We start from the raw sequence: 13,734 nt of genomic DNA, 5'->3' as shown, positions 1-13,734 counted from the left end.
ATGTTTGAGGGGCTGTTGCCATTGAGTTTTGGTCTTAAGGTGTAGAACAGCTGCTGACTTTACTTGATTGTACTTTGAAATTTTGGCTTTAAAGCCCAGAACTAAATTCAGATACCTTTTTGCATCCAATTAAGACTAAAAGAAGTATGGTTATTTTCTAACATTTATTTCTTCCTACTATCTAATTCTCTCCAGTGAGGTCTGTTATGTATATGGGCAAAATTCAAGACAGTGATTTTTAAAAATGAAAAGCTCCATTTTCCAAAGTTGCTCCTCATGACTGTCATGGACTGTATCTAGTGGTTTTTTTGTGGGGTTTTGCATTTGATAACCTTCCTTTATGCATGCATATTTTGGTAGATAATTCACCAAATTTTGTAGTGAGAATTTTATATTGCCATCTTTGCTTCTGGTCCTGTCTGTGTGAAAGCAGTGAGATTGCAGTAGGGGAACTGCAGTGAGTTTAAGGACCCCAGGTGAGGTGTGAGTCAAAGCTTTTCCTTACAGAGTGGAGGTAATTTCAGTCATCCAAATGAATTTGAAGTGACCAGTTTTTTCTCAGGCCCTTGGTGTTGGTTTAAGCACACTGTTATTGTTTTGAATGTAGGCAGACGTGCACCAAGAGAATGTACTGGTGGGGAAGAGAAAAATTCTGTATAAATTACACAGTTGTTTAAGTTAATGTATGGGGCATAAGTCAGTTTATCTGTTACTGTCATTTTAAGCTTCATTGGCTAAAGTATCATCACTGCCAGCTTTGATACAAGTCTGTTTCAGTGACTTAATTGCATTTCTGAAACATAATATTGAGCAACAAATACTCATCTAAAGACTTGATGTTCTCCAAGTGTCATATGTTAAGATTTGTACAAGTCATGCTTTATGCAATATTGAAATATTGGGTCAACCAGTGTGAGGTGCATGACTGTGAACCCATTAATAAATGAAAATGCAACCTACTGGTAGTTCTGGTTCCATCAGTTACTGCACTCACATCAGCAAAGTTATTCACACCCATTCCCCCCTCTTTATTCTGTTGGAGCTGGCAAGGGCAAGGAAGTTGAAAGCACAGGTGATGAGTTGTGAGGAAAGCCCCCACAGTTCATTGATGCAAAGGTGTGTGTTGAGAAGCTTTCAGAAAGGGATATAAAATGTTTGGAATCCTGATGGTTACATTTTTCGGAGCTTTTCCACAAGAGACTAATTGTTTTGTGATGTTCAAAAGGAAAGTTCTCTGAGCAGCGTTACTAACAAAGCCTGGATTCCTGTGGACTGGTGTCCTTAAAATCCTCAGCTTCCCTCCAAAGCTACGCCTCTCCTGGAGTTGTTGGAGTCCCAGTTGGCCAGCCGGGATGCGCATGCCGGTCGCTAGGGAGCTGCTTCCAGGGAGCTGCTTCCAAGCACGATATATAATGACCATGTTTTGCCTGCCCTTTTTCTCAGTGAGCTCACCAATTTTGGTCTCCCTTCAGTGCTCAGCCGTTGATTTTACATAACTTGTGGAAACTTAATTACACCTGAACCCTCCCCTCTCTCTCGCTCGTAGAGTTAGTGGAAGTTGACAACATGTTTAAAAGTTGTTGAGGGGAGCCTGTGTGATTACAGGAGCTGCGTTTACTTTGGAAATGGGACTAAAAACATACTCCATTTTTAACAGATTCTTTTGTGTCCGCAATCCCATCAGGAAGTATGACATATTGTGTTGAAAGCCTTGCCTCTCAACCAAAAAGAGTATTTCCAGTGCTCAGGCGTTTTTAGCAGAAATGCTTTTCATTTTTAGTAGAAAAGGTACTACCTGGAAAAAAGAATCTACCTGGAACTCTTCCAAGGAGTTTAAAGCTCATACCAGAAAGTGGCAAATGGCCACATTTCTTCTGTTCAGAAAAGCAGCTGACTTTTTTTGTGTGCGTGTTTTAAGGTTTTGCTTTGTCTTGAAGCAGCAGCGGAGCCACTGCTGTTGCTTGTGGGTGATACATGATACCTCTGTGGGCTTTTCTGCTTAGGCAGCACAACTTCAGCCAGCTTGGTCTGATTTGAGAGGGCACAGAGGTGGGGAATGGAGACAAATTAACTTGTTTCAGGACCTAGAGGTGTTAGCTGCACACTCTACATGAGTGGGACAGGGTGAAAAGGACTCTTAACTTAAGCGTTATAAGATGCTCATTGTTAAACCTGTGCTTCTGGTTGGTCATCATGCTATAGGGGCTTCACCAGGAGTAATATGTTGATTTATGTGGTTTTGGACAACACGTCAGAAGCAGTGTCTCTTAGTGCTTTGTTAGTTGAGGGAGTGAAAATTGGGTGAGAGGGAAAATTGCTTTGTATTAGATCAGTTTTGCTCTGTTTATTTAGTATCCTGAATTGTCTCACCCAGAGTCTGACAAATGCTAATGCTGGTGCTGGGAAACCAGAAGAGTGGATGAGCTCTTCTTGAGGGCAACTGGCTGCTGGATCATCCCAGCTGTGTTTGAGATGGTTCTCAGACTGCCTTTGGGGTGGGGTCTCTTTTCCTTTTATGCTCTAATGCAAATGAAGCACTCAGTGACTGGTGTTATTCGTGTCCAAAAGGGAATTAAACACTAAGCGTTTTCCAAATGTGGAGATGTTAAAGCTCCAAGTTCCCTCCCTGATATCTTTTGCCAGTGTGAGGCTCATACCAGTTTGTAGCAGATGAGAGCAGTGTTAGGGATGTTCTCAATGCATGTAGAGTCATTTGGTGTAAATAAAATTAAATCTGATTATAATGTTACTTTTTTTGCAATGGGGCATTAAAAATCAAGATTAGTTCTATTTAATTTCTTCATTTTGAAATAGAGTAGTATTTTAAGACCCCATTCAATTATGTGGCTTTCTGCACTAGTCTTAAGAATTCTGCTATCTTAGGAATGATCTGTATATTTTTTCCCATTTTTTTCTTGACCTAGAGCTAATGAAAGTTAATATGTTGCAATATTTTAGAAAGTCAGAGTAATATGGACTGCAAATTACAGTAATAACTCTCAATGATACATTAACTGAAGTAATCAGAAATTAGGGGGGAAATGACAGTCTTTTTTGCCTTGGGGAAGAAGATTTCAGGTGATGAGGATAAGTAGCAGTCCTAACTTTCAAATTTTTTTAATTTTAAATATACCTGAATTTGGTATGCTTAGTTTACACAGAAGCAAAAATACTTAATATGAAGCTGACTTGTAAAATGTGTGATTTAAATATAGTTTTAATTTTGGGGAAAAATACTAATTTTTTTATTGCTGTAACAAAGGCCTGGTTTAGCAAGAATAACGAAGGGCTAGCAGAATGGTTTTCTCTAGAATTTTATTATTTTACATTTCTTAGATAGTTTTATCAACAATTAATTTGTGTGTTTTGAAATAACTTTCTAGAATTCCATCTTTACTTTTCACTAAAAACTTGCTTCTATTCTAGCTAGATTTTTTTTTATGTGTTTAGAGCATCTTTCAATCTGAGATAAATATTAATGGCCCATTCATAGGTTTTCATCTGGCAGCAACTTCTTTGTTGTTTTTTTTTAATTTGAGTGCACTTTCTGTTTATTTTTGAATTAATTTTGCTGTTAAACTGGAGTGTGTGATAAATAACTAATTATCAGTTACTTCCTAGGCTGCTGATAATAACAAGTGTGTTTAAGACATCCCCTGTTCCCTCTCATGCCATCTGTTTGTACACCCATCATGTCAAATAGTCCTAATCAGAGGCATTGGAAAGGTACTTTGTTTCCTTAGAATCCTTTAATTATCCCCCAAAATATTATTGCTTGTATAACTACAAGTGAGCTATTTAAAGCTTTCTTTTAGCTTGGAGTCAAATTTTATATTCTTCTTTGTCCCTCTTGAAAATTATTGTATTTAAAATAAACATCAACTTGTGCATAATGCAGATTGAAACGGTCCATTATTCATGGTGCTTTGGAACACTCCGGGCCATATTTCCCAAGGCAACAAAGTCAGCAGGCATAAATCACTTAGAGGCAGATGTGTTGGGGGTGTGGGGAGGTTGCCTTTAAGAGAGAGCATTAGGCATTGGGTCAGGCCTTGGAAAATTGAATTTTAATTAGTTACTTGCATGTCTTACAAGTTAACAGGATAAATGGTCGATGACTCGGGCATTTCCCACAGGATATGGTACACATTTGGTAATGAGTGTGCAGCTTCTCCTTTGATGTCCGAAATATCCTCTTAACTGATCAGTCTGTATTTGCATTTACCTGATGTATATAATGATAAAGGTCTCATATTCTTTTTTTAAGTGATGTAAAAGAGGTGTATTGGAATTCTACAGTTAAATTCTAAAATCAGCAGAAGGATGGACAAAATTTAATGAGCTTTTAAACTAACTGCCGTTGTCTTTTGTAATTGACACTTCTAATAGTAGATTCTAAATTCCCTGTACCTGGGATGTGTAATGCAGAACTTGTAGCAATATGTACATGTAGTTTTTTTCTAGGCAAACATGACAAAACCTCCAAGAGTTCTACAGATTAAAATTAATTCTTTCCGAGATCAGTGCCTGAAGGCCTCATTAATTTTAACACCACTTATAATTGATTCTGGGAAGTAACAGATGTTACTTATGTTTTATAATCTTCAGTTTAAGAAAACAGTACATACATGAAGTCTGCCCATTTTCAGGAGACGTTACTAAAACTAAATAAAACCTAAAATGGCATTTTCTCTTCAGTTAGTTGTTAGACTATGCTGTAACCAATCTGATATATGAAGAAATCATTTGATGTTATTGATTTTTTTAGCTGAGATTAGTTATTTTGCTCTGTTGTGAAAAGCATTTGGTCAAGAAATTAGAAGAATTCAGTTTTCTGTTGTGCTCAAAACCCTAATGAACTTTAGATCTTCGCTCATTTGCATCTTGCCTCCAATACTCTCATAAAAATATTGAAATATTGTATGGAGTTTTACATCTTCCCAATGTCTACTTAGAAATAAACATTGAACTTTACTACATCTTCAAATAGAAAGGCTTTGCCTCCATCTCCTTTCTTCTAATGTTAAACACTTTTCATGCTCAATCTGATAGAGCACAACTGATTCCATGCTTCCCTTCTCAGCCTCAGGCTGCTGCCTCCCCCTCCTCTGCCTTCTGAACATCTCTGTACATTTCAATGTAGGCGAAAAAACATTGAGATAAAGTGAGAAGTGATTGCTTTGATTAATACTTCTGATATATAATCTGTTAATGATCCTATTTTAATAGATTTCCAGAACTGAGAATGTGTGCACAGCTCATGTTATTGATGGTGGTCCCACAAAAGTGTGGAATTACAACTGCTCTACTTTTTTCTAATGCAACTATTACAATATATTGGTAATATATCAATGAGCTAGAGAGGTTGGTTTTAAATAAATTTTTTTCTCCTTTTTATGTCCAAAATGTAAACAATATCAGCTGTGTCTTTGCCAGAAAACTGCTGGAGATTTGTTTTTTGCTTCTGCTACCTTGAGTATGAAGAAATGTAGGTCTTTTAGTATATGTTCCTTTTGCAAACTTAGTTATGTATTAATAGCCTAACTGTCAAGTATTCTACCAAACACTTCAATATTTTCTCGAGTTTTCTTGAAGGATGAGATTTATTATCAATTTATAATTATGTGCAGAACAGCTTTGTGAAGGGTCAGTGGCCCTGTCTTTTTCTGTCTTTGACAAGTCACGTGGCAACATCATAGCTGAAGTCTGGGAGAATTTCAGTATGGGAATTACAAACAACAGAACTTTTTTTTTCTTTTTTTTGTTAAATACTTTTCTTGTTTTACCAAGAGGAATCATCAGTAGATGACCAGCATGTGTTTATCTGTGGAGCAATGGAGGGAGGCTTCTAGAGCTACATCTGTGAAACATTTCCCATCTTCACAAAAAAATACATATATACTCTTCAGAGTGTAGTTAATGCTCTGTTGTCTAGAACGCTTTCCTTTTCTTTGGAGGATTGCTGGGCAATTTTCTTCCTTTCATAGGATGCTCCATAGAAAGTAATCTGATCTGTTTTCCACTACAATATGCAATTTTATTTATTTATAAAGCACATTTACTATTACTAAATTAAAAAAAAACAACGCAGCAACAACAAATCGGTGTTTCAAAAGACTTGTAGATTATCAAAGTAAATATGTTGAAAGCTATTTATACCTAAATTCCATTTGTTTGGGACAACAACTGTTCTGAACTGCCTCTGAAGTTCTGGTAGTAATTTGAAAAAAAAAAATTAAGTAAATTCAGATGTGTTGCTGTCAGGTCAAATTAGAGTAATTTATTCAAATTAATTATAAATTTAAAATTTGGTTTGTATTTCAGAAACACTTGAAGGGTTTTGTATGGTGCTAAATGGTTTCCACATGCAGTAATGGAAGCATTAATTTGATGTACAGGGTAATTGAAGTGAGTTCCAGTGCCTATGTGGTCACACTGTACAAAGATCTGTCCACATATTTTCTGTTGTTCAGTATTGCTGCTTTCAAGTGATGTCAAGTTAGGCTGGTGTGTGGAAAGGAGTTATATATTATATGTGGGCTCAGGCAAAATATGTTACATGTACGCTGCTGAGGACAGCTACTGTTTAATAAAACCACAGAAGGTACTGTTTAGTGCCTTTACCAAGAATGCTTTACAGTTAAAAGATTACAGGAACTTTAATCGGAGTAATAATTTTTTTCCTTTTTTTTTTTTCTGTAGAGCTGCAAATGCATTGATTTCATATGTAAAGAGACATGGGGGCATGTTACAGATCTAAGTATGAAATTTCTAAGTTTCTGTGCTAAAATGAAGCTTAAACATAAATATTTAAACATCAGGATCATTTTCTTTAGTCTTGAGCTCCAAAAATTAGTATGACATGACAAATGAAATAATTTTGTAGTGTAAGAAGAACATAATTATTTCAAATACTTTCATCTTCTGTATTTATTTGTCTCATTAAGCAACTTAAGGAAATCAATATTTCATCTTGACTACAACAATCAGTTGTAGTCATTTGGAATGTTAACTGATTTTGGTTTCATTCCGTTTACTTTAAGGTAAATTTGTATTTTAGCAAGCAAATTTCTGACTCACCTTTGGTGTCAGCTTTTTCACACAGAAGAGTGAGTGCAGGTAGATCTCTAGCCATTCACTGTAACATTTTAAAGATGTTACTATTTAATGTAAAGGGTTTTTTGCTATAGTTTCCTTGAAATTGTTCATAGTCTAATCTGAGAAAAATATAGGAATGTTCATAATTACAATTGTCAGCTCAGTCAACAGTTAGGAAATGTGTGTTATCATACAGTAATTGCCTAATGAAATATATGGAATTTTTTCCCACAGAGACTCAGCAGAAGATAAATGATGCTTGTTTATATATGTTTGCAATCCTTTTTGAAGCTATAATCTAGTGATAGGACATTTAGTGGAACACTGTGCCATTAGACCATGTTATTGCTTTCCTTGTAGTTCTCAAAACAGACAGCTTTGTTCTTTTTCCTTAAAGAACTCAGTGAGGTGCTCTAGCACTTTTTCGTCTTTTACTCCTGGAACATTCAGTAGTAAAGAATTGAGTCACCTCTTGTGTCAGAAGTCACTTATTGCGCTTGGTGTCTTATCACATGATGGTGCCCCTCGGGGGGAGGGAATTGTGTAGTAACATCATTAATAATATGCTGAGTTTACTCTCATCTGATCAGAAAGTTATGCTCAATTTCCCCTCAAGCTGCTGTGAAGTAAAGTAAAAGTAAAGTATTGCAATTAAATTACAATTTAGCACCTTTGTATTGAGGAACCGAATTGATGTTAATCTCTAGCACGTACTCAGGTAGAGCTTGTTCCTTGGAAACTCATGAAGAATCTGGGACAGAGGGTTGTACAATCTGATGGATAATGGTGATTTTTAGAGATTCAACTGGGAAAAAAAAAAGCACATTGGGGAAAAAGGAAGTGAAATACGAAAGAAAAGTTGAAATAACTTTTTCTATAAAATGACCGGAAAGTACTGAGAGCAGCTGAAACCATGTACATGCCTTACAATATTCTGTTTTCCACACAAGCAATTTCACTTGCCTCAGAAGCAAGTAAGAACAATTGAGGGGGAAGTGCACAATTAGAGATGAGGAGGCTCACCGGCAATCTGTGCTAACATGTGGTGTGTATTATGGAAAAAGCTGATGAAATCTCCACTAGAATGTGGTCTGTGTCTTGATTTACATTCCCTTCCCTTCTAGAAACAGTTTCTAATATAGAAAGGTCAAGTTCTGCCCTCAGATGTCTCTCTGCAGTGCCCGTGAGACTCAAGAGAAACATCCTCAAGATCTGAGGTGATAAATATATAATACAAGGTATTCTTAAGTCATAGTAGCTACTTGTCCAAAGTCCCTGCAGTTACTGTCATTAATTCCAGTGATTAGTGAAACATTTTAAGATTCCTCAAGTATGAAAGGCATACTGTTGTAACTGAGTTTAATCCTACCAAAAGCCAGTTTTCCCTTGCAAAATCTCTTCTCTTTTTTCTTTTTTTTTTTTTTTTAAATTAGGGATAGTAATGAAAGGATGGGAGGCTGATGCTTAAAGTGTACATGGCTACAGTGAACCAGTATTAGTCAGCCTAATAGGTAACAGTGTGCTAAAGATATAATCGTTCCTAGTCTACATTTTGGGGAAAGGAGAATTATTTGGATGGTTTTGAAGGAGAATGATGATTGACACCGAGGTATTTTTCTTAATTTTTTATTATTTTAATATTATTTGGCAAATATATTTTGTCCTTCTCTTTGTCTTAATTGGCTTTTAGCCTATTTACTTTGAGGAGAAACTGGAAACATCTAAGAGCCAATCATACTTTTAAGGTGGATTTGTGAAATTTTTTTTTTATCATTCATGTTTTTTAAAGCACCTTTAAAAAATATTTCTTTTAAAATGTCTCTCACTAGGGAGGAATAAAAGTATTTGTATTACTGCTCAAAGAAAATTATAGAGATCTTAGTCTGTTTGTACAGTCCCTTTGAAACAAAAGGCTCATGCTTGCTTTGAGATTTCAGATTGTGTAGATTTACAAAAGTTTGTATCACACCTCCTTTTCCATGAATTGTGGAGGAGCTTGCACGGTCTGTCTTCACTGATACACAGTGAAGTGCATGGAGCATTTAAACCAGGAGGCTTTAGGTACTGTAAGGTCTTAATCTTTCTAAACAGATATCATTGATAAGAAATGATAGATTTCAGTGGAGACAGAGCCTTACTGGGAAGATTAACGTTGGCTTTTTGCTTTACTTAGTTCCTTGCTGTGTTAGTCCAAAGCTTGACATGTCTCCATTCCAAAGCAGCTAAGGATTCTTAAGTGGTGATATCATCAGTGAGAGAAGATAAAGATCGACTGAACTAATGTGCTGAGGCTAGTAACAATGTGGCAGAAGTTAAAATTTAAACAGCTTTCATTCTTCTTTGTTTGATTTTTCACACTGCAAACTAAATTATTCCCTTATCTGATTGAAAAACTTAAGCATGGTGGTGGTGTCTGCTTCATTTTTTTTGCAACTTGAAAGAACATTAAATGCTGAATCTTTCTACATCAAGGGAAACTAATTACACATACCTTGAAATCGATCTGTTATGTGTTCAGATCTTTGTAACTGCATTCAGCTGGAAAAGCATATTTACCTTTAAAGGCAGCAAAATTATTGTCTAAGGTGTAGTGGTTAGTAGCAAGACATAGAAGTGAAAAGTAAATTGAGACTTGTTTTAATACTCCTACTCCTTTTGAAAATTTCAGTCCTGATGTTCTTATCTCTTTTACCATTTAGTTTCTGTCGTTTAGTATCTGGTGATACAAATAGGTATATACTTGATTTAGTATTCTTATCTTCTAGGGCAAGTAAGAGAAGGGACTCAACAAAAGAAGGACCTTTGTAAATCTCATATTTTACCACCTGTGTAATAATTCTCCCTGAACCATTATTTTGGTCTGCTTTTAAAGTACAAACCACCAAACTCAGAAGGTCTTACATAACATTGTTTCAGAGGCTTTTAGTAAGTTCCTAGTCTGTTAAGAGGAAATCTTATTTTTCAACCTACAGATCAACAATTCCTGTTGAAATAATAACTTTAATACTTTGAAATATGTTTATTGCAAGTCACTATGCATGATTTTTTCAGAGTTATTTGAATATAGTCTATGTAAAATGTTAATACAGTATATATAAAATGTGAGCAACTGGTTACATTTATGTAAATGTGGACAGCACTCTTAATTTATGCTAGCAAAAATCAGTTTGATGAGCAGTTATGTGTAGGGTTAGCTTCTTTAGGACAAAAGAGTTAATTTGTAATCTTTTTAAAATTATATCTCCCCATTTGAAGTCTTGCCAGTTAAGCTTTGTAAAATTACCTTTATTTCAGCGAAGGCCTGGGCACAGTCAGAACCCTTGAGTGTGGGATTTTTCAGTGCCTGTTATTATTCAAGTCCAGTTGAGTTCAGGCCCTGTGTTTCTCTGACCAGCAGTATGTGGGAATGCTTTTTAAAACAAAAATGTTATTCTGCAGTTGGAGCAAAGCATTTAGATGACGAATTTAAGAAAAAGTAATCTAGTCTCATACTTACTATCAAACCTCATATGGTATCCCCTTGGTAGGCTTGACTTTTCAGCATGAGTAGCTTGGTTTGTGGTTTTCTATGCTATAATCTCCTTAATTGCAACAGGACTGTGCACAAGAAAAAATATAGTAGTAACTCTTTAGTAGTTATGGCTCTTTGCCTTATATTATAAAATCGGCAGAGGTGATTTGACTCTTGATGGGAAAGAAAAGTCTTTGCTACCAAGAGCAGTGTTAGGATTGGTGTTACACAGTATACAGCAAAGCATGTGATATTTCTAATAAGGGGGTTTTAGTGAACTATTCTGTCTTTGAAACCTACACGCTTTCCCAGAATTCAACATTTTCTTTTGTACAGAAATGAGGAGACACACCACAGGTAGAGTTAATAAAAAGAAGCAATTTGCTGATCAAGTTCATACTTACATTTAAAAATTCCTACTGACAGTTCTAACTCCAGCTTTTCTTAAAAATAAATAAATAAAAGCAGTGTACAGCAAACTGCTGCCTACCAGCCTGCATGTTTATTTGTGTGACAGACTGCATACTTTGTAGACTTGGTTCTTCTTAGAGAAATGACTATTCAAAAATACTTGCAATGGTTTTTAGTATTTCATTCTTTAAGCTAACCTAAAATAAAAGCATTAGTTTGTCTCACCTTCCTTACTTAAGCAGTTTTTTTTTTTACCTTTGGTTCCTTTATTTTTGAAAATTATTGCACTACAAAAATAAATGTGAAGTCAAATGTGTGTATTATAGTGATGCTTTCTTCAGTGGCTGAACAGGACAAAAACAGTCTTAAAAGGGGAGACATATTTATAAGAATTATTTTGGTGTGACTTTTCTAAGACCTTTCAGGTAACATATTAATACACATTTGAGATCTGTGATCTTGAGTAGTTATGTGTAAATTTCAGTGGGCTGGACAATAAGTAAGTTTAAAATTTATGTATCAGCATAATTAGTAGAATTCTTCCACTGATATGTCATGTGGTACTTCAGAATTAGTTTCGTTACACCTTCCTCTAATATTATTCAGAAAACACATTAGCAGTTACTTAGTAATCATATTATGCAACAAAGTGTCCAAGAATCTTTATGGATTTTTTCCAACATTTGTTACTAAGAATTTGTAAATTAAGTAGATTCATCAGGGATGGACACTACTCTGTGCTAGCTCACATTGTTCAGCAATTAAAACACTGAAGTTGTAAGCCTAACAGGTTTTCATGAAAACTGACAATTTTTTTTTATTTTTAGTGTAGTATTGGTGCCAGACACCAGTGTATTTCATGTATTTGTACCTTCAAATGTGAAACAAAAGAGCAAATAACTTCAAGTTTTCTTTATGGCAGTAAAAGTGCAGTAATGTGTTAAGGAAAAAGGGAGTCTATCTGAAGTAAGATTTGGTAACTTTATTTCTCTGGTTCCCATTACACTGAAAAGAAGCTGTTCACCTCCCATTCTAAATCATTTTCCTTTTACCAGCTGGAGAAGATCAGAATAAAATGGACCCATCCCTTTTCTCAGTCCCTGGTGGTGATGATGATCCAGCATTTGTTTTTCATTCAAACCACATGTTGAATAAGTGAAAAAGAGGAAATACATGCTGGTCATAGGTCAGGTGCAACTCAGAGTTTATACAGATTTATTTTCTTTGTAGCATCTGCAATCCTGCATTTAAAGCTGCTGGATGTTGTTCTGCATCCAGTTATTTTGAGGCAGGTTTTCTTATATAATGACATTTTGGGTTTTGGCATTCCCTGCTGGCCAGGCATCCAGCCTCCAGAGCTGGAGAAACAGCCTGATCCCACAGATGAGAACTCTGCAGCAACTGGCTCTTCACAGCTCAAACTCCCTCATGATCTCATAGGGTGGAAGCTGACCCTCTTTGTTTCTGGCATGAAATAAAGAAAGCTAAGCCAAAAAGAAGAACGTGGAAGAGTATTAGGGTGATAATGGGGAGCTGGGGTTAAGAACTTCTCCTTAGGCTTGTGGGAGAGAATGAGAAGGAAGGAACACAAATGTACTGCAGTCTACAATGTGAATTTAAGTTTTAAGCAGGTATAGATGATGAGCTAAAGGTTTCAATTTTCTCATAATATTGTAAGTTACATTTAATTTATACTCTTTTGGAAGTACTATAACTCTGATTGTGATTGAAGGAGCATCAGGAATAGTGACTGTATATATCACTATCAGCTTTGTCTTTATTTGTTGTCTTTATTACTCAAACACTTCTAGTTGTGTTTTTATAGCTTTGACTAAATAATGAATGATATCCTATTGGTTAGGAATTTGAAGGCAATAATTTCAAATTCTCTTAAATGTGCCAGCCAGCCAAGACTAAATATGCATTTACAGCAGCTATTTTGCAGATTTATAGCTAATATTTTTCTATATTTTTTTCTTATCACTACAATTTTAGCTCACTTTTCTTCCACTTGCCAGCATTATAAAAATATATTAGGATGAGAATTAATAGCTTAATATGTGATAAATTAAATTTTACAAGAATCATGTTGGAAAAAAAGGGAATCCCAAATGGGCATGAGGGGGTGGGAAGGGAAAAAAACCCCATTCTTCACAATAGTAATAATTAAGCACTGAAAGAGCTTGGCAACAGAGACTGTTCAGTCTCCATCATTAAAAGTTTTTAGAACTTTTGATAAGTGTCTGAGCAACTGTGAAGTTAGCTCTTCTTTGGACTGGAAGTTGGACTAGATGACCATTGCAGGGCTCTTGCAGTGTAAATTTTTCTAAACTTAAAACACCAAAATTATCTCTGAGCTGTACAAAGACTTGGACATACTAGAAAGGGAAAAAGTCCTGTACAAAGGCTTGGACATACTAGAAGGGAAAAAAGTCCTCATGTCCTTTCTGTTCTTCAGAGCTATAAACACGCCTTTTTAAAATACTGAGGGACTGCAGTGGGAACTGAGAGACTAAATATCAAATGTCACACCAGAGACTTGAGAACCCAGTTTATGCACAAATATTTTAACAGATACTTTATATGAATGGTGAGAAGTTTTTGAATCTTATTTTTGTAGTTAGAATAATTTTAGCTTTTTTTTTAACACGATGATTGTGGATTTAGTCTCATTTAATGAACGTGGTTAATTTTTTGTTGTTGTTTTGCCTTTT

The 13,734-nt window shown here is 35.5% G+C and overlaps 1 protein-coding gene across 2 annotated transcripts in view; it reads left to right on the top strand.

The window, feature by feature from the left end:
• The window catches only part of EFL1 (elongation factor like GTPase 1), a 70,310-nt gene that overhangs the window by 34,102 nt on the left and 22,474 nt on the right, over positions 1-13,734 (top strand). The window lies entirely within an intron of this gene.

This window comes from Corapipo altera, unplaced genomic scaffold (genome assembly GCF_003945725.1).
Source record: "Corapipo altera isolate COAL_440 unplaced genomic scaffold, ASM394572v1 50, whole genome shotgun sequence".
NCBI lineage: Eukaryota > Metazoa > Chordata > Aves > Passeriformes > Pipridae > Corapipo > Corapipo altera.
The sequence above is the reverse complement of the archived record's forward strand: the minus strand, read 5'-3'. Positions and strand labels throughout refer to the sequence as shown.